Source organism: Carlito syrichta, unplaced genomic scaffold (assembly GCF_000164805.1).
Source record: "Carlito syrichta isolate Samal-C Ts95f unplaced genomic scaffold, Tarsius_syrichta-2.0.1 Scaffold315099, whole genome shotgun sequence".
NCBI classification, from domain to species: domain Eukaryota; kingdom Metazoa; phylum Chordata; class Mammalia; order Primates; family Tarsiidae; genus Carlito; species Carlito syrichta.
In genome coordinates this window covers 136,819-155,505 of record NW_007259195.1, presented here as the reverse complement: position 1 = coordinate 155,505, position 18,687 = coordinate 136,819, and positions in this window count along the sequence as shown.

Here is an 18,687-nt window from a genome sequence, read left to right as displayed (position 1 = left end):
CTTCATGTCTCTCTCTCTTCTACTTTCATTTATTTTCCACATATTTTCCTACAGCCTTCCTTCCTAGGGTCCCCTCCTCCTCAGACTGAGATCCAGAGAGGGATTGTCCCTTTTCTTTAAGTCCTAATTTGCAGATGCTCAGGAGGTCTGGGCCTAGTTTGCATGCAACCTCTCTGTCTAGTGGATGGATTGTTGGGATTGGAAGCTCTCAATTGAACCACGTGGTGATGTGAGGGAGGAATTTAAGGATGAAAATAGTAGTAGGTGGGGCTGTGCCAGAGAAGGAGAGGGTGCTGAGAAGATAAAAAACATCATTTTTATCATGGAACAGAAAGTAGACTATATAATTGTATTGGTCACCATTCTCCAAAGAAACAAAGCTGATAGAATATATACAGCTATACATAAGAAAGGATTTATCGTAGGGATTGGCTTAGGGAGTTACAGACATCAGGAATCCCATAATCTGCCATCAGCAAGCCAGAGATCCAGGAACCCGTGGTGTAATGTGGTCTAAGTTCAAAGACCTGAGAGTCAGAAGTATCAATTGTGTAAGTCTCTGCTTGATTCCAAAGACTTGAGAATGAAATTGGGGCGAAGAGAACAATGGTATAAGTCCCTGTCCAGGTCCAAAAGTCTGGGAACCAGCAGCACTGGTGTCTGAGGGCAGGAGAAAATGGATATCCCATTTTGTCAACGTTTTCGTTCTATTGGATACAATGGATTGGATAAGGTTCACCCACACTTGTGCAGACATCTTCTTTTCTCAGTCTGTTGTTTCAAATGTTAATCTCTTCTGGAAACACCCTCACAGACACGCCCAGAAATAATGTTTCACCAGCTATCTGAGCATCTTTTAGTTGATACATACAGTTAGCCATCCTAAGTAACACAGGAACAGAAAACCAAACAGGGCATGGTCTCACTTCTAAGTGGGAGCCAAGCTAAAGGTCTTCAAAGGCATAGAGAATGGCATAAGGGACACTGGAGACTCAGGAGGGGGAGGATGGGAAGAGTGGAGAGATGAAAAATTACCCATCGGGTACAGTGTGCCCTAATGGAGGTAATGGGTACACTTCACCCCTATGTAAAGCAGCCACATAACCAAAAACCAATTGTACCACTAAAACTATTGAAATAAAGAAAAATAAACAAATAATGGTTACAAAGATATAAAAAGAGAAATTTTAGTTGAGCCTAAGTCTGAAATATCCATGAAGTACATAATCAAATATTGATTGAACTAGAGTGGATGGTATAATTTATAATTAGACCTTTCTGGTTAAACTTTTAGCCATTGTTGTGGGAGGAAATATATACCACAGTATGTTCATTTTGTGATGACGTGAAAAACAAAAGAAGACCATTTCCCCCACATTCATACTCACATCAGATTCCCCAAATAAAAATAAATAGACTGATTTCTTTGGAAAGAAAGTGCCAATCTCTGATGACTCAATGCTAAGCTTTGGGTTAAACCCTAAAGCATCCTAATGCCCAGAAAAGAAAACTCTCTGAGTTTCATGGCCCTGAAGATGGCTCTGCCTTTGGAGGTGTTCATCATGTAGGACTTTTACAAAGATTAAATAAAATGGCCTGTAGGACGCTTAAACCTATGTTTACAAGGAGGAAATATGACATTTCATTTCAATGTTTTCTATAAATGTTTACTATTTACTATCTATATAATCATTACATGTTGTAATGGATATGTTTTGCCTAACAAGATTCTCTAATTAACTACTATAGGTAAAAAAGATATCAAGTTCAGGTTTTAAGTGGAAGTAAAAGGATAGGTCAAATAACGGAGAGAGATAATTTGAAGCATTAGCTTTTTTTAATTTAAAGAAAATTTTATTTTATTTTATTTTATTTTTGAGTTGGAGTCTCACTCTGTAAAAAAAATTTTTGTTGAGTTTGGTTTTGTAGAGACAGGGTCTTGCTATGTTGCCCAGCCTGATCTTGAATTCTTGGCCTCAAGGGATCCTCCTTCCTCAGCCTCCCAAGGTGCTGAGATTACAGGCATGAGTCACTGTGCCCAGCCTAAATTTATTATTATCCAGGTTCAGGAATGAGAACAATTTCAAGGGCATTTGAGAAAGATTTCTAGGCCTGGATAAAAAAGTGGAATGCGGCTGGGTTCGGTGACTCAGCCTATAGTCCCAGCACTTTGGGAGGCTGTGGTGAGTGGATTGCCTGAGTTTGTGAGTTTGAGACCCACCTGGGCAACTTGGCGAGACCTCATCTCTACAATAAATAAAAAATTAGCTTGGTGTCGTAGTGCATGTCTGTAGTTCCAGATCCTGGGTAGGCTGAGGCGGAAGTATCGCCAGAGCCCAGCAGGTCGAGGCTGTGGTGGCTGGGAGTGTGCCACTGCACTGCAGTCTGGGCGACAGAGTAATACTCCAACTCAAAAAAAAAAAAGAAAAAAAAAGGTGGAATGTAAAGCACAGGCCCAGTGAGCTCTACAGAGTCCAAGTGATCTGTGTTTATGCTCCTGACAAAAGGTAGTCTGTATTACCCCAGACCTTGCACAGGTTTCTGATATCCACATGGTGGCTCCATGTAAGATGTTCAAGTGAGAACTATGTGATCGACATGGAAGGACAAGTTCATCCTCATCCCTTCATCCCTGTGCTATCAGATAAGACAGAACTGGTCTTGTTGCCTGAGCCTCTTAGAGTTTAGGACAAAATAATTAGCTGGCAGGCTGGGAGGTGCCCCTTAGATTCATAAGACCTGTGGATTTAAAGGGCAAATATCCACTCAATCTGTGCTTATCTTAGATGTGAATTGTATCTGCAATAGTAGCCTGTTTAGTTTGTCTATTCAACATTTTACTTTGAATCAGTTTATCAGTCGAGTTTTTCTGGCTCCAGCACTTTTAATAATAACCAAGAGGGGTTTTAATGCAAAAATATTGATAAAAAAGAATTATTTGAGAAGAGCTAAATGTACACTAAGAAAATGAACACTATTGGTTTTTTATCAGTTAATCTAAATATCAATACATCAAGCAAAACACAAAGAATTATCTGTAGAACTGAAACACAGGCCTGGGTGACTCCTCAGGGCTCTTTTCAAGGGTTAAAGTTGAATCTGTAGTCAGGTTTGCTTACAATAATCTCTGGTTTCTATTCTGGGTATACTTTTCCTTTGATTGCACTAGTTCTGAGCTGCTCAATTTTACGTTAAATATTTGTATTTTGCATAACTGCTTAGTCTGTCTGCAGTCACTTAGGTTTTAATGTGCATGTTATTCTATTCCACCTACTAAAAACTCAACAGCTGCATATTCAGGGTCATGGCCTTTTAAATTTTTGTTCTCAGCTTCTATTGCACAAATTTATGCAACATAAATTTGAATTCCTTAGTGGCATTATACCCGAGCCTCCATAGGCTGACTCAGCCTACCCTCCCAGTTTTGTTCGTGGTCATTTCTCTCCATCCACTGAAAACCTAGTTATGGAAATAACTATCATTTCAGCATGACATTTCATATTTACAGTTCTGGTATTCTTAGCTTGTCAGCCTGGTGAGCTCTTATACATTCTTATACATTCTTATACATTCTCCTAAGCCCAGTTTTATTCTCTCCTAAATCTCCCTGGCTACTCCCAGCATCCCCTAGTGTAAATTAAATCTGTATAGACCTTGAAACATCACACTCCATGTTGTTGATAACAATGTAGTAGAATTGAATTTAGATCCCAAAACTTATTGAGTAAAAAAGCATATTTATTTCTCCCTTCCTACTTCCCTCTTGCCTTCCCTTCCTTTATCTTCCCTTCCTTTCTCAACTTCTCTTCCCTTCCCAACTTTTTTTCTTCCTTTCTCTTCCCTTTCTTTCCCTTCCCTTTCCTTCCTTTCCCAACTTCCTTTCCCTTCCCTTCCTTTCCCAACTTTCCTTCATTTCCCTTCCCTTCCTGTTCTTTCCCTTCCCTTCCTTTCCCTTCACTTCCCTTCCTATCCCAACTTCCTTTCCCTTCCCTTTCTTTCCTTTCCCTTCCCTTCCCTTTCCCTTCTCTTCCTTTCCCAACTTTTCTTCCTTTCCCTTCCCTTCCTTTCTCTTCCCCTCTCTTCCTGTCCCAACTTCCCTTCTCTTCCCTTCCTTTTCTTTCTCCTCCCTTCCCTTTCTTTCTGTTCCTTTCCTTTCCCAACTTCTCTTCCCTTCCCTTCCCTTTTTTTCTGTTCACTTCCTTTCCCAGCTCCCCTTCCCTTCCTGTTTTCTCGTCAGTGAACTTATTCTTTTCCTAGAAATAAGAAACAGCTTTGTCTTCAAGCAGCTTCTGTCTTCTCTGAAGAAAACTCTTGAAATGAGAGAGTCACCAAGGTCCTAGCAACTGCTTTGAAACGGCAGAAAGTGGTCATATTATTACACCCTTCACACATAGGACTAGAGTTTTAAAAAAAATTTATTTATTTTAGAGTTGTGAAATATATGTGAGGATTTGCTACAGAGGCAAATTGCATGAAGGCAAGGTTTGGGCTTCTAGCCTGCTTTCTTCCCATCCCCAGCAGTGAACATGTCACCCAATCGGTGGTTGTGTGCTCCTTATCCCCCTCCCTACCTCCCTCCTTTAGCAGTTTCAGGTGTCTGTAGTTCCCACCTTCGTGCCTGTGTGCCAGATGTTTAGAGTTCTAACTTTACTACTCTTGCTCATCACTGGGTGTTAGCACTGAAAAAATTCTTGTGTTCCTAGGATAAATACTACGTTTTCATGATGGATTATACTTTTGGTACAGATCTGAATTTTATTTAGAAGTTTGAATTCATGTTCACTACTGATATTTGACAGTAGCTGTGTCAGTAGTTGTGTGTGTGTGTGTGTGTGTGTGTGTGTGTGTGTGTATCTTTAGTGTTAGGATTACTCCAGCTTTGTAAGGTAGATAAGGAGGATTTGTGTCTTTTCATATATCCTGGAATTATTTACATAATATAGTAAATAGTTCTTAAAAGAATACACCATACATTAGGTTAACTCTTGGTTTTTCAAATAATTAGTTTTTTTGATAATTTATTTATTTCAATTTATTCCAGGTCTATTAAATCTATGTCAGTTGTTTGTAAGTTTTACATTTCATTTGATTGAAATTATGTATTTTACTGAAATATTAAAATTTAAAACATTGAGTGGCACATGGAATTACTTCTAGAGAATGATCTCCTTTGAAGTTCTTTGAACAGATGATATTCCTTTCTCCTCTAGGTACTAATTTATAGACATTAAGTTGTTCTTTCTTTATTCATCCCGGAATAGAGAGAAATCTCTTTATTAACTCAGGGTTTGTGATTAGACAGAGTTTGTGGATTGACTTTGACTTTCCTTACTGACACATACTTCTGGGGCTAGATGAATTCTCTCAGGTCAAAATCAATTTTATTTTATTAAGTACTTGATGGGCAGTTCTCCTGGGACCCCTCTCAACATCAACTAGATATTCATTGAGGGCAGCTCTGTGTACAGAAAATGGACTTGGCCTTATCCCTACTTTCTGCTTCTCTAAGTCTCTGCACAAACTTTTCTTGGTGTGTTTTCTGTAGAAACTTGTTATGTAAGGTATTAAGAGCTGTTATGTGAGAAATTTATTTTCCAGGCAATGGTATTTTCCAGGTAATGAGAGCTAAAAATTTAAACATGATTACTTCCTGCAGAATATCTCAAAATTGTTACAAATACTTTGAACACACAGGGAGGTGTTCTTTCCCCCATCCTTTCCTTCAATTATTTGTTCACAAAATCTTTTTGAAAACCATTTCTTCTGTAAACTTTATTTTGGGAAGTCCTCTGTAATAGACCAGAGTACTTAGAAATCTATAATGCCAAGAACAAACAGCTAGAATGCTTTCTGTACACTTCCTTTTCTAGAATATTCACCTATTTTTTTCTTGGAATTGGTTTCCAAACAGTCGTAGGATGATGCAGGGTGAAAAGCTATGGGTTTTTTAAAAAAAATTTATAACTCATTTGATCTTTGTACATTTATACGAAAAGCACAAAGATAAGAATTATGAAAGTTTTCCTATTAAAATCAACAAGGACTAAAGGTAGCAATATTTAAGGAGCTTAGGTAAGTTGTGGTTTTGAGATTTCTTCACTTGGAAGACTTCGGAGCATTCCTTAACATATTTTATCAGATATCAAGAATTAAGTGGATCTCCTACACTAAGTTTGACCACATGTTTTTACCATGGAGCAAATTGCAGTCATGATATTAATAAAACCTAATGGCTGCTAGAGAATAGTTACTTTTAACATACATATTTATATTTTCTTATTTCTATATTCCTTCTTATAAGTTTAGCTTTGCCAAACTTTTATTATTTTATTTTATTTTTACATTAAAAACACTCATTTTATTAAGTTCACATCCTGTGGTTCAAAAATTTGGGTAGGATACAGTGAAGATGGCTTGTCTCTGTGGCATAATGTCTAGGCTTCCGCCTAGATAGTTCAATTGACAGGATATTGCTGAGAGCTACAAGTCTTGGATCAATTATTTTCTATGTGACATCTACTAGTTCTGCAGTGTCCGGCTTCAATACAGTCATGGCTGGTATCTAGACTTGGATATCAGAACAACTAGGCATTAGCCAGTATTGCTTTCTTCTTTTTTAAATATCTTTTTCACATGGCTATTGGGATTCCCTCGTAGTATGGAGGTCTCAGTGTAGTAAGACTTAAGAGGAAGTGTCCACCTTTTCCTAAAGAGAATATTTCTAAGATATTATTATTAGTTTAGAGTTTTGGGGTACAAGTAGGCTGCATGCAGGTGAAGTTTGGACTTCTAGGTGACTGTCTCTCCCCTGGTAATGGACCAGGTACCCCTTGTGTTGCCATATGTCCCCACCCTCCTCTTTCCATCCCTCCCCTGCCTGTGCCCTGCGATTACAAATCCCACTCTTGTGCTAATATGACTCGTGTTCAGGGCCTGCTTAAAGTGAGAACATGCAGTACCAATTATTTCTGGAGCTGATGGGTTTTAGCTGCCTCAAATTGCCAAATGGTAGCAGGAGTGTAGTTTATGGATCTCAAAGTCAGAGACAAGAGACCAAAGGAAGAACACAGATGACTAACAGTGGCTCCTATTTTTTTCTTCTTCAGATTTGAGAGTGACTGAGATATCCTATTTGAACAGATGAAGCATAGGTAGGCTTCTGAATTTTCAAAATCCAGCACCATTTTTGGACTCACAAAACTTCAGTAAAGTCTTGTGATCATGAAGATCTAATACATTTTGTCTTTTGTTATTTTCTGTGTCATTCTAGGTATTTTAGTGAGAATTAGGATAGGTTGAAAAAAACACTTCAAATTTATTATCTTCATAAATATTCCATTAAGTACTGTGAATTAGTAGTTATTATTTATAGCATTTGAATGTAGGAAACAAGGCAAAGAGAGAGATTGAGGACAGAGAAGGTGAATCTCTGTAGATTTCACACATCTTGGTAGAGAGAGTCTCTCAACTAGACATGTGTGTTTTGTTTTGTTTTCTGAGAGAGAGAGAGAGAGAGAGAGAGAGAGAGATTGGGGACAGAGAGGGTGAATGTCTATAACTTTCACACATCTTGGTAGGGAGGGTTTTATTTTCTCCTCCTTAATAGCTCCCTAGGTAAATATCCTTTAAAAATGGCCAACACTATTGCAAACAGGCAGATCTGTTTTGCTGCTAAGTAGTCCCATTTTTAAAGCTAGTCCCTTGTGAACTATGTTTTGCCCTCAGCATCCATTAGACTGACCATTACCAATGGTACACTGACCATTACCTGCTAACTATGAATAAATCATCACCAATTACCTTCAACCTTCTTGCTTTGTCCTCATATTGAACGCCCCTGTCAAAAAAAAACAGAGAGAAAAACTCCTAAAATTTCAGACCAGTGCCATTCGAAGTGAGGTCTGAAGACTGGCATTAGACTATTTGTTACCTGTCTGCAATAAAACAAGTACAGAAATGAAATGGAAGCATTCAGAATTTTTATAGCAATTTGACGTTGCCCTGACTTCCAAGTCTATGGCTGGTGGGCTCGTCCATTGAACAAAGGTATAAATCAGTTTGGGTGTTGTCTGACTCAGGGCTGGGGGTGCATGTGACACAAGCTGTGCCCTCATCATATTTTGACACTTTGGTGCATAAACTGAGAAGCCCATGTTTAAAGATATCATTACTTTTTTCATCTTCCAAGCTCTGCTGGGGGCTTTGTAACCATTGGACGCTTCCCTGCTTCTTTTCAATTGTACAGGACACTTTCCCATCTCCTTAGCCTCTTTCATGCTAATGACACACAATTCACATCCAAATGACTTGAAGTCTGCCAATAAAGATGGAGAGAAGCAGAGCTTTCTTCTTCTCCTTGCTTCGTGAAGACTTCTTTCCAACAAGAGTGACAGAACACTATACAACTTCTTTAGCTCCCTTGTAGTTTAGGTTGTGCAACAGCAACTTGAGCATGAATTAAAGCCTCTCACTCAGTGTCATACAGATGCCGTATATACTTCTAGGTTGCATTCAAATCAGGAGACAAGGCTGTCTCACTGTAGTCCAACATGATGTGGCATAAGCCAGGTCCCAGCAATGTGATAAGTTGTTTAGCACCATCTGCTTGTGTTTTACACTTGAGGAACTATTAAAATAGATCCCCCCCTACTCCAAAATTTTTAAAAATGTATGTATGTATGTATGTATGTATTTATTTATTTTTCATTCCTCAGTAGAACACCAGTCATGTGATAACTTGTATGTGTTGTGCTCAAAAGAGTGAACTGATGTAGCCATGAATTCACTTAAGAAGACTTGTATTCTATAAGGGAGAGAGAGAGAGAGAGAGAGAGAGAGAGAGAGAGAGAGAGAGAGAGTGTGTGTGTGTGTGTGTGTGTGTGTGTATGCACGCGTGCACGTGTGCATGTGCGTTTGCTATGTATTAGATCAGTATCCAAGAATTCTGACTGTACTTCCAGACTTTTGTTAAATCAAAGTGCTAAGCTGGGGAAGGGCAGGAAATCACATTCCTAAGAGACTCAGGTATTAAATAGAATCTGTTCCCAAGCTCCTAAGACAGTGCGAGATGAATAGTCCTTTCTTCCTGTTCACAAATCAAATCGTTTTTTGTTTTAAATAAAACTACTGCTTTCAATGTCCAAGATCATTTCCTTTCTTAGTTTATCTGCCACCACTGCCTCCCAGGAGTTCATTTATTTTTCATTTAAGGAATATTTATAGGGCACCAATAAATGTGTCATGCACCTATTGTTGTGTCAAAAATCATGCTAGATCCAGGTCATTGCCTGTATAGGGTATACTCACAATAGGTAGCAATAATAGCAAATTATGCATTATGACAAATGTTTTTATTGAAGTATAAACAGGGTATATGGGAGCACAGGAGTGGGATACTTACATGAGAAGCAAGGGGAATCGAAATGAACTTTCTAGGTTTGGTAATATTTCTACAGTGGTTTGGGTAATTAAAAATAGTTAGACATCACATTCCTATACACCAACAATAAATAAACAGAAACCCAGATAAAAAGCACAATCCCAGTCACAATAGCTACAGAAAAATAAAATACCTTGGCATCTTCCTAACCAGAGAAGTCAAAGACCTTTACGATGAAAGCTATAAAACACTGCTTAAAGAAATCAAAGATGACACAAACAAATGGAAAAATGTTCCATGCTCATGGATTGGAAGAATCAACATTGCTAAGATGTCCATTCTACCCGAGGCAACCTACAGATTTAATGCAATACCCATTAAATTACCAGTAGCATTCTTTTCAGAACTGGAAACGACAATACAGTAATTCATATGGAAACATAAACAACCATGAATCACCGAAACAATCATCAGGAAAAAAACCCCCAAAACCACAAAAAACAAAGCAGGAGGTATCACAGCCCCAGATTTTAAGCTTTATTACAAAACTACAATAATCAAAACAGCTTGGTATTGGTACAAGAACAGGCATATAGACCATTGGAATGAGATAAAGATTCCAGAGGCAAAACCTCAACCAACTCTTCTTCGACAAAGCCTCCACCATCAACTACTGGGGAGAGGAGAACCTATTCAGTAAATTGTGCTGAGAATACTAGCTGAGCACATGCAGAAGATTAAAATAAGACCCCCTATCTATCACCACACACACAAATCAACTGTAAATGGATCAAAGACCTAAACATAAAACTTCAAAGTATAAGAACCTTAGAAAATGCAGGAGACACCTTTATGGAAATTGGAACTGGCAACCAATTCCTGATCAAAACCCTAAGTACCCATACCATAAGAGATAAGATAGACAAGTGGGACCGCATCAAACTGACAAGCTTCTGCAAAGCCAAAGAAACCATTGAGAGAGCAGGGAGACAGCCCACAGACTGGGAAAAAAAATATTTGCCAACTGTATATCTGACAAAGGCCTAACTGACATCTAGGATCTACAAGGAATTCTAACGTGCCGAAAAGGAAAAAACAAACAGCTCCATTACAAAGTGGGTAAAAGACATGAATAGACACTTCTCAAAACAAGACATACGAGCAGCCAACAGATACATGAAAAAATGCTCAACCCCACTAGTCATCAAAGAAATGCAAAACAAAACCATGCTGAGATACCACCTAGCTCCAGTCAGGACAGCCATCATCAATAACTCAAAAAACAACAGATGCTGGAGAGGATGTGGCAAAAAGGGAACACTGCTACACTGTTGGTGGAAGTGTAAACTAATACAAGCTCTGTGGAAAACAGTTTGGCAATTTCTAAAAGATCTAAAAATCGACCTTCCATATGATCCCACAATCCCCCTACCGGGAATATACCCAGAGGGAACTCAAATCATTCTATGAAGAAGATACCTGCATATGCATGTTTATTGCAGCATTATTTACAATAGCAAAAACATGGAACCAACTGTGCTGCCCACTGAAAGAGGACTGGATTTTTAAAAATGGTAATATACATGATGGAATATTACACAGTCATAAAGAAGGACAAAATTATGAACTTCGCAGCAACTTGAATGGACTTAGAGTCTACAATACTGAATTATATATCACAGAAACAAAGAACCAAGTATCACATGTTCTCACTCATAAGTGGACCTTAAACAACTGTCGTAATACTATAAGAAAGGGATTGGCAGTAGTGGGAAACTGCCAGGGTCGGGGAGGGCATACCTCACCAACAAGGTTACCTGCATAATGAACATTTGTATACCTAACCCTGAATTGTACCCCACATATTAAAAATCAAAAATTAATTTTAAAAAAGCACTAAAATAATAGCTAGACAAAGGGGGTGCGTTTGTGTGTGCCCTTGCACATGTGTGTATGTGGTTTGTGTGTGGGAGTCCGTCCTCAGTGGAGGAGTGACAGCATATTTAGAAGGCACAGAGTCAAAAATGCAGATAACACATTGAAGTAATTTTATGTATGAGGATCCTTACATCCCACATCATAATAAACACAAAGAGGAACTCTAACTCATCAGTGTACACTCAGAACTTGGCACACCTTAGGGACTCTGTAAATATGTGTGGAACAAATCAATGGCCTCAAGTATTAACTTAATAAGTTTGAACCCCTCTCCTCAATGATAGTGAGATATTAACAGTTGTAGTTGGGCTTCACTATAGTTTTTGTGATTTTTCTGTCTGCCATACAACAGCTGTTCTCATTCATTTTCTGTCCTTCCCATTAAGTCACCTGTTCTTGCTTTGCCAGGTTTATCCTTCAACTCCGTTCATGCTGGTGATATAAAACATTTGTGTCAAATGCGGTCATGGTTCTAGGATTCTAAGATTCTCATATTGTCTTTCAGCTAATCCATTGTGACATACTTCCAATATGAGGTGCATACGAGGGAGGACTCCCAAAAATCTGGAATTATCTTTCGGAGGGCAGGTCCCTTGTAGTGCAGACTTCCTCTGATAGATAAATGTTCTAGAAACCCTTTAGCATCAGTGTACCAGTGAGCGTTGTTGGAAGAGGCTGCATTTGACTTCAGTGAATTTTTTCATCTGAAGACTTTTTTTGTCCATTTCTTGATGGGTGATTTGCAAGTGCACTTGCCCACACCATGCTGGATGTTTAGAAGTTTGTGATCAAAACCTGACTCCCATGCTCCACCATCCCTATTCCCCTATCATCTCTGAGTGACTTTTAAAAATTTCCCCCTTGAAAAAAGACCTCAAAGAGAAATATTTTGCCAATGTGGAAAAGGTAAACAAAAAACGGCAGAAGCACTAAAAAGCATCAAAGTTGATGAGTTAAAAAACTGTTTTGAGTAGTGGAAAAAGTATCTCAATAGTCTTTGAAGGTGACTGAAGTTTAAACATGTAATAAATTCTGTAATTTTGGGGATTCCTCCCCTGTGTGTGTGTGTGTGTGTGTGTGTGTGTGTGTGTGTGTATTTTTTTCCTTGGTAAAAACCAAGAATTTAAAATAATACATACTATTTTTTTTTTCCTTTTTTTAAGTTGATCTTTCACTTTGTCACCCAAGCTGGAATGCAGTGGCACCATAATGGCTCACTGTAGCTTCAACCTCCTGGGCTCAGGTGACCCTTCTACCTCAGCCTCCCAAGTAGCTGGTAATAACAGGCATGTACCAGCATGCCAGACTAATTTATTTAATTTTTTTTTGTAGAAACAAGGTCTCACTATGTTGCTCAGGCTGGTCTCAAACTCCTGGCTTTAAGCAATCCTTCTATCTCGACCTTCCAAAGTGCTGGAATTGCAAGCGTGAGCTACTGTGCCCAGCCTAAAACAATATATGTCTTTTTATGTCAAGGTGTTTTAACACTTACAAATGTGCAAATGGATATATAATATCAAGTTAAATTGTTAAGTCATAGCATTACAACTGGTTTAATGTTTATCATAAGAAAAGTTCTTTCCTTCTTCATAATTAAGTCATTAACTAGGAAATCTATGTTAAGTCCCATAAGCAGAACTTGAACATGTAAAGACTTTGATTTACCAAAAACTGACAGCAGATTTTGACTTAAAAACAGCAAAATTAGTAAAAAAAAAAAAAAATATATATATATTTTTAGTGAGTTGGAGAAAATGTGAGTTTCAAAGTATTAATTTAATAATTTTGATAATTTAATAATTTAAAATCATTAGTTTAAAATACACCACATTCCAACTGAAATGAGTTTAAAATATTTTTTAATTCTTTGACAGATCAGGTTATTTTAGTAGCCTGTTTTTGAACTCACAGTGGTTTGATTTTTTTGTTTCTTTGCAGATATTTTCCTGGACTAACGACCTTTCTCACCACAAGCACCACTATCTTCCTTCTCTCCAAACTCAATTCAGGTCATTTCTTTGGGAGTTTTGTCTGGCTAACCTCATCTAATAGTGAGTGCGGGTCCACAGTATGTGTCTGCCAGCCCTTACCCACGTGGCTTCTGGTTTGTCTTTTGAGTTTTTCTCATGGATTTTTATTAATATAATCAATGTCCTGCCCCCTGACTTTTTTTTGCATTTATTATGTTCAAGACTTTTTGTATATAAGAGACAAAAAGCCATTCAGGCTTCCTAGTAACAAGAGAGCTTGTTGAAAGGACACTAGAGCATCTTTGAAAACTTTGGAGGCAGGAAAAAGTCCAACTAGGCCATGAGAGGCCCTGGGATTGCAAACTCGGTACCTGGGGGCACTCTTTTCTCTCACTGAGTTACTGGCCTTCTGACCCTAATTCTCTCATCTGCTGATTGGGTTTTTCATGTTTACCACCTTCCTCATGGCTGCTCTGTTCCCTCTCCCTTCTGCTTGGACGTAGCTTTTGTTTGAACAGGTCCAGCCTTGACTTTGGTTCTATATCTGTCCATAGAACCCACCACCCCAACCAATATTTCTCTCACTCTCTTGATTGCTAGTCCTAAATCTATAGTCCCAGATCAGAGCATTCGGTTTGCTGAATTACGATGGATTCTCCACAGGGCGACAGTTCTTCTATCAGATGAGGTGATAGGTGTCACTTGACACAACAGGATGGACTCTCTGAAAATAGGTTGTGGGACACAGGCAATGAATGGCATTTCAAGGTCAGCATTATCCCATAGCACCTAGTCATTGTTCTTGACTTCTTCAACATAGCTACCTGAGGGGCTGGACTAGACTGACTGCAGTGAATCAGGACTTCTGAATTCCAGTTGTATTCGCAATCTCACACCCTTCCTTAGTTGCAAATACTTCTTTTTTCTTTCTAAATATCTTATTTTTCCAGGCAGTTTCTGTGCTGGGGTGGGAACTGAGCAATGATAGTTTTGCTTCCATTGTATTGATAAAGTCCTCCGTAATTATACTGCTCTGGTCACTCAGGTAGACCCAAGGTTCAAAGCCTGGCTTCTCTGGCTGCCAAACCATTGTCCTTCTACCCAAGCCCTCTGCTTTGCCATAGCTCACATTTATTAAAACAAAACAAAACAAATAAAAAACCCAACTCTAGGTATGAGAAGTAACCGTCAAGCATTTTCAACACACCAAATTATACTATTTAATTCAGTTGGGAGAGAACCTCAGAAAAAACTTATTTCAAATTTATAAAAGGATCAGGGAAATTTGTCTTGTTTTGTTTTTCATTGACAGAGCTTCTAACATAGGCAGGAGTTTTAGCCTCAGATATTAGTGTAAGGAAATTCAAAAATAATGTTCATTTTAGTTTTGTTTGTCTTCAAAATGTACCTTGGCATCTTGCCATCATCACAGGGAACATATAAAACAGCTTGAAAGTCTGTCTTTTTCCAAGCCTGGCCTATCTGTTTTTCAAGCTCTAGAGTAACCAGGGGTTTTTAAAAAATTTCCCCATTAATATATAGCTAGATATGATAATCCCAAATTGTGGTTTGCTAATTTTAGAGATGTAACAGAAATTAAGTGACGATATGGAGACTACAATTTCAGTTTGGGCTCTGTTTCTAAATAACCATGTGACCTTAAGGAAACCCTGTCTACTTCTTGAGCCTCGATATCTTCACCCATGAAAGGAAGAATCAGGCTTCAGTACCTAAGAAGAGTATCGTGAAGATAAAATAAAATAATGTATGGGAAACCGCTTTGTACACTGAAAGGTAATATAGAACTGTAAGTAGATATTATGATTTATTTTACGAGCCAGTAGAAATCAAAGCCCTGGTTTTGTTGCCAGGAGGATTTTCCTTGCAGATCTAATTCTTAAAGCTTGGCTTTGTCTAGTTAATGAGTACTTTCCAAATAAAGATCCCTTTGACTGCTTTGATTTTTGTGAACTTCCTTTTACTCGGATTCAAAGTCACATGGGAAGGTGCTCTTGTAAAGCCATTGTTTAATTTAGACTTTTCATACTGCGTGTATGTCCGGCTATTCTCTGATTTCAGTCTCCAAGGAGACTTTGAGGGCAGACCTTCCTTCTTTCCCTTACATATAGTTTGGCAGCAAATGAGATGTTTTCAATAGGGATGAAAAAAATTCTCAGTATGTAACCTGTCACCTCAAGGAAGAAGCATATCCTGTTCTAAAGGAGTTGCCTCAAAGCCGGCCTGGGGACCATACTGGTGTTTTTACTTGTGACTCAGGCAGTCGCCTGGGATGAAATTTTAAGGAGGGAGTTACATGATATTGTGTAATAACAATGTGAGAAACCACCATACAAAGCCCTTTATTTTAGTAACCTAGTCTTCTCATCAAGACTTTCAATTCTGTTCAGTTGTTTTGAAGTTCTACGCCTAAAACTTTTCATGTCAATATCCAGGGAAAGAGCAAAAATGACATTTTTAGATTTAAATTTGATTTAATTGTAGATTTGAAGGGTACAAAGTGCATACTTGTTACTTGGATATATTGCATAGTGGTGGGAACTGGGCTTTAGTTGACCCAGTCCCCAGATGGTAAACATAGTCAATAGGTTACTACTGGTTCCTAATCCCCCTGTCAGTCTCCCTCCTTTTAGTGTCCCTCGTGTCTATTGTTTCCATCTTCACGATCATTTCGCTCCCACATATAAGTGAGAACATGCAGTGCTTGGTTTTCTGTTTCTGAGTCAGTTCGTTTAGGATGATGATCTCCAGCTCCATCCATGTTGCTGCAAAGGGCATGAGTTCATTCTTTTTTAAGACTGTGGACTTCTATGTTCACTGCAGCTCTATTCACAATAACAAAATAATGAAATCAACCTAAATGCTCATCAATGATTTACTGGATACAAATGATATTTATTTATTTTAAAAATTGAGTGGGAGGCTCACTCTGTCGCTCAGGCTGGATTGCTATGGCACACTCACAGCCACCCCAGCGTCGATCTGCTGGGCTCCGGTGATCCTTCTGCCTCAGCTGTCCAAGTAGCTGGAACTACAGGTGCGCACTACCATACCTGGCTAATTTTTGATTTATTGTGGGGAAGAGGTCTTGAGAAGTTGCCCGGGCTGGTCTCAAACCCTCAGGCTCAAGCAACCCACTCGCCTCATCCTCCCAAGGGCTGGGATTATAGGCTGAGCCACCGAGCTCTGCCACAAATGATATTTAAGAGATCATTAGGTGTGAACAGATATGCTCTTAATTTTAATCTTATATGTAAAGATGTCAAGACAATGGATACTTGACTTGCTATCTTAAAGTTACTTGATGTGGCTCAGATGGAGATAGTTGTTCCAAGTTTTTGTGTTAAATATCATTTGTTAATTATGTTCTAATCTTGTTCTTCTTGAGCTTTTGGCACTTACTTGTGGTATCCAGGGACTAGAACTAGATAAAACTTTAAAGAGACGATGGGACTTTTATAATCATAATTTAGTTGTCACTATCTGGTTCACTGTGGAAAAATGGAAGAACTCAAAGCAACCTCCTATCTCCTGTCTCTGACATTTTGTATTGTGTTTTTTTATCAAACTCTGGGATAATGGTTTCCATTCAGGAATCCCAGCAGAGTGCCACAATATCAGGTCAATAATTAGAACTTCCAAGGTGTTCTATCCATTTCTGTGTTATCCTTTCCCCTTCCTCTCAGTCTGTTCCTTGGAACTGAATTTAAAGTGTCAGGCCATAAAATAGACGGATTTTCTACAGTGGTAATGTGGTCTGGTTGTCAGCCACTTCCTGAAACCCACAGGTAGGTGGTAGTAAATATAGGAGTAGATAATCTTATAACTCATTGTTTCATTTTTCTGCTCCTCTAACAGTGACTTTCTTATGAGTTATAGAAGAAAGTGAAAATTAGCTGCTACCTAAAAAATATCAAATTTGGTACCCCAAGTCAAGAAATCTTAGCATTCTAATAGCAACAGAAGCAAGATTTTATGTTTTTTCACTTTAACTCTGAGTTTTCATTAGGATTACATTTCTTTATCATTAAGATGCCCAGCTGGCCAGGTGCGGTGGCTCACGCTTGACATCCCAGCACTTTGGGAGGCAGAGTCAAGAGGATTGTCTGAACCCAGGGATTTGAGACCAGCCTGGGCAACTTGGTGAGACCTCATCTCTACAATAAATAAAAAATAAATTAGCTGGGCATGGTGGTGCACACCTGTAGTTCCAGCTACTTGGAAGGCTGAGGTGGAAGTATTGCCTGAGCTCAGCAGGTTGAGGCTATAGTGACCGTGAGCATGCTGCTGTACTCAGCCTGAGTGACAGAGACACCAACTCAAAAAAAAAAAAAAAAAATCCCTGGCTGATGGCCTATATGCTATAATGTGAATGTGACTGCCCACTATTCAAACTTTCCATGCAGCCAATTCCTTGAAAGATCTGTTGCAAGAATCTCCAGGATTGTCCAGGCAGCATCTCACGTGAGCACAAGAACACATACAGTCAATAACAAACACCTTGGCTGTCACATGAAAATATTCGGAGACCAAATGACCTGTCATCAGGCAAGCTATAGACAGGGCTCTTTGAGTGTCAGGTTGGCTAAGTTTTTTTCAAATTGTAAAAGTCTATAATTAGAAAATAGGAAAGTTCAAGAAATGTTTAGGAAATAATGTTAGTGGTTTGGCTAGTGTGGAGGTTTTTTAATATAGAAAAGTGGAGGATGGATTGATTTTTCATTATTAATGCTTCATCATCCCTAAAGTAGGTGCTATCCTAATCTCTGGATATATCGATGCTGATGCTTTTTTAAAAAAGTTTTATTATAATGTACAGAGTTGGGATCTTGCTATGTATCACAGGCTGATCTCAAACTCCTGTCCTCAAGTGATCTTCCCTCCTCAGCCTCTCAAAATGCTGGGATTAAAGGTAAGAGCCACCACTCCAAACCACTAATTATATAAACACACACACACACACACACACACACACACACACACACACACACACACATACATTATATATGTAATTTTAAATTTTAGATTCAGGGAGCACAAATATTTATTACATGAACATATTGTATAGTGGTAGGGATTGAGTGTCAGGGGGCCCATTCCCCAGATAGTGAACATTGTTCCCCATAGGTAGTTTCTGAACTCAAGCCCTGCTCACCCCTCCCCTTATCAGAGCCCCCAGTGTCTGTTACTTCCATCCTTGCTAGCCACCAATTCTTACAAAACGTTTGCAAAATGTGTATGAAAATGCAGAGTGATACTGCAGTGGGGAGCTTCACAGACAGACCTTTTGAGCTTGCATCTGCCACTTGCTAGCTGAGTAACTTTGGGCAAGTTAGCTTAGCATTGCGAGCCTTAGTTTCCTGATCTAGAGAATGGTTGTAA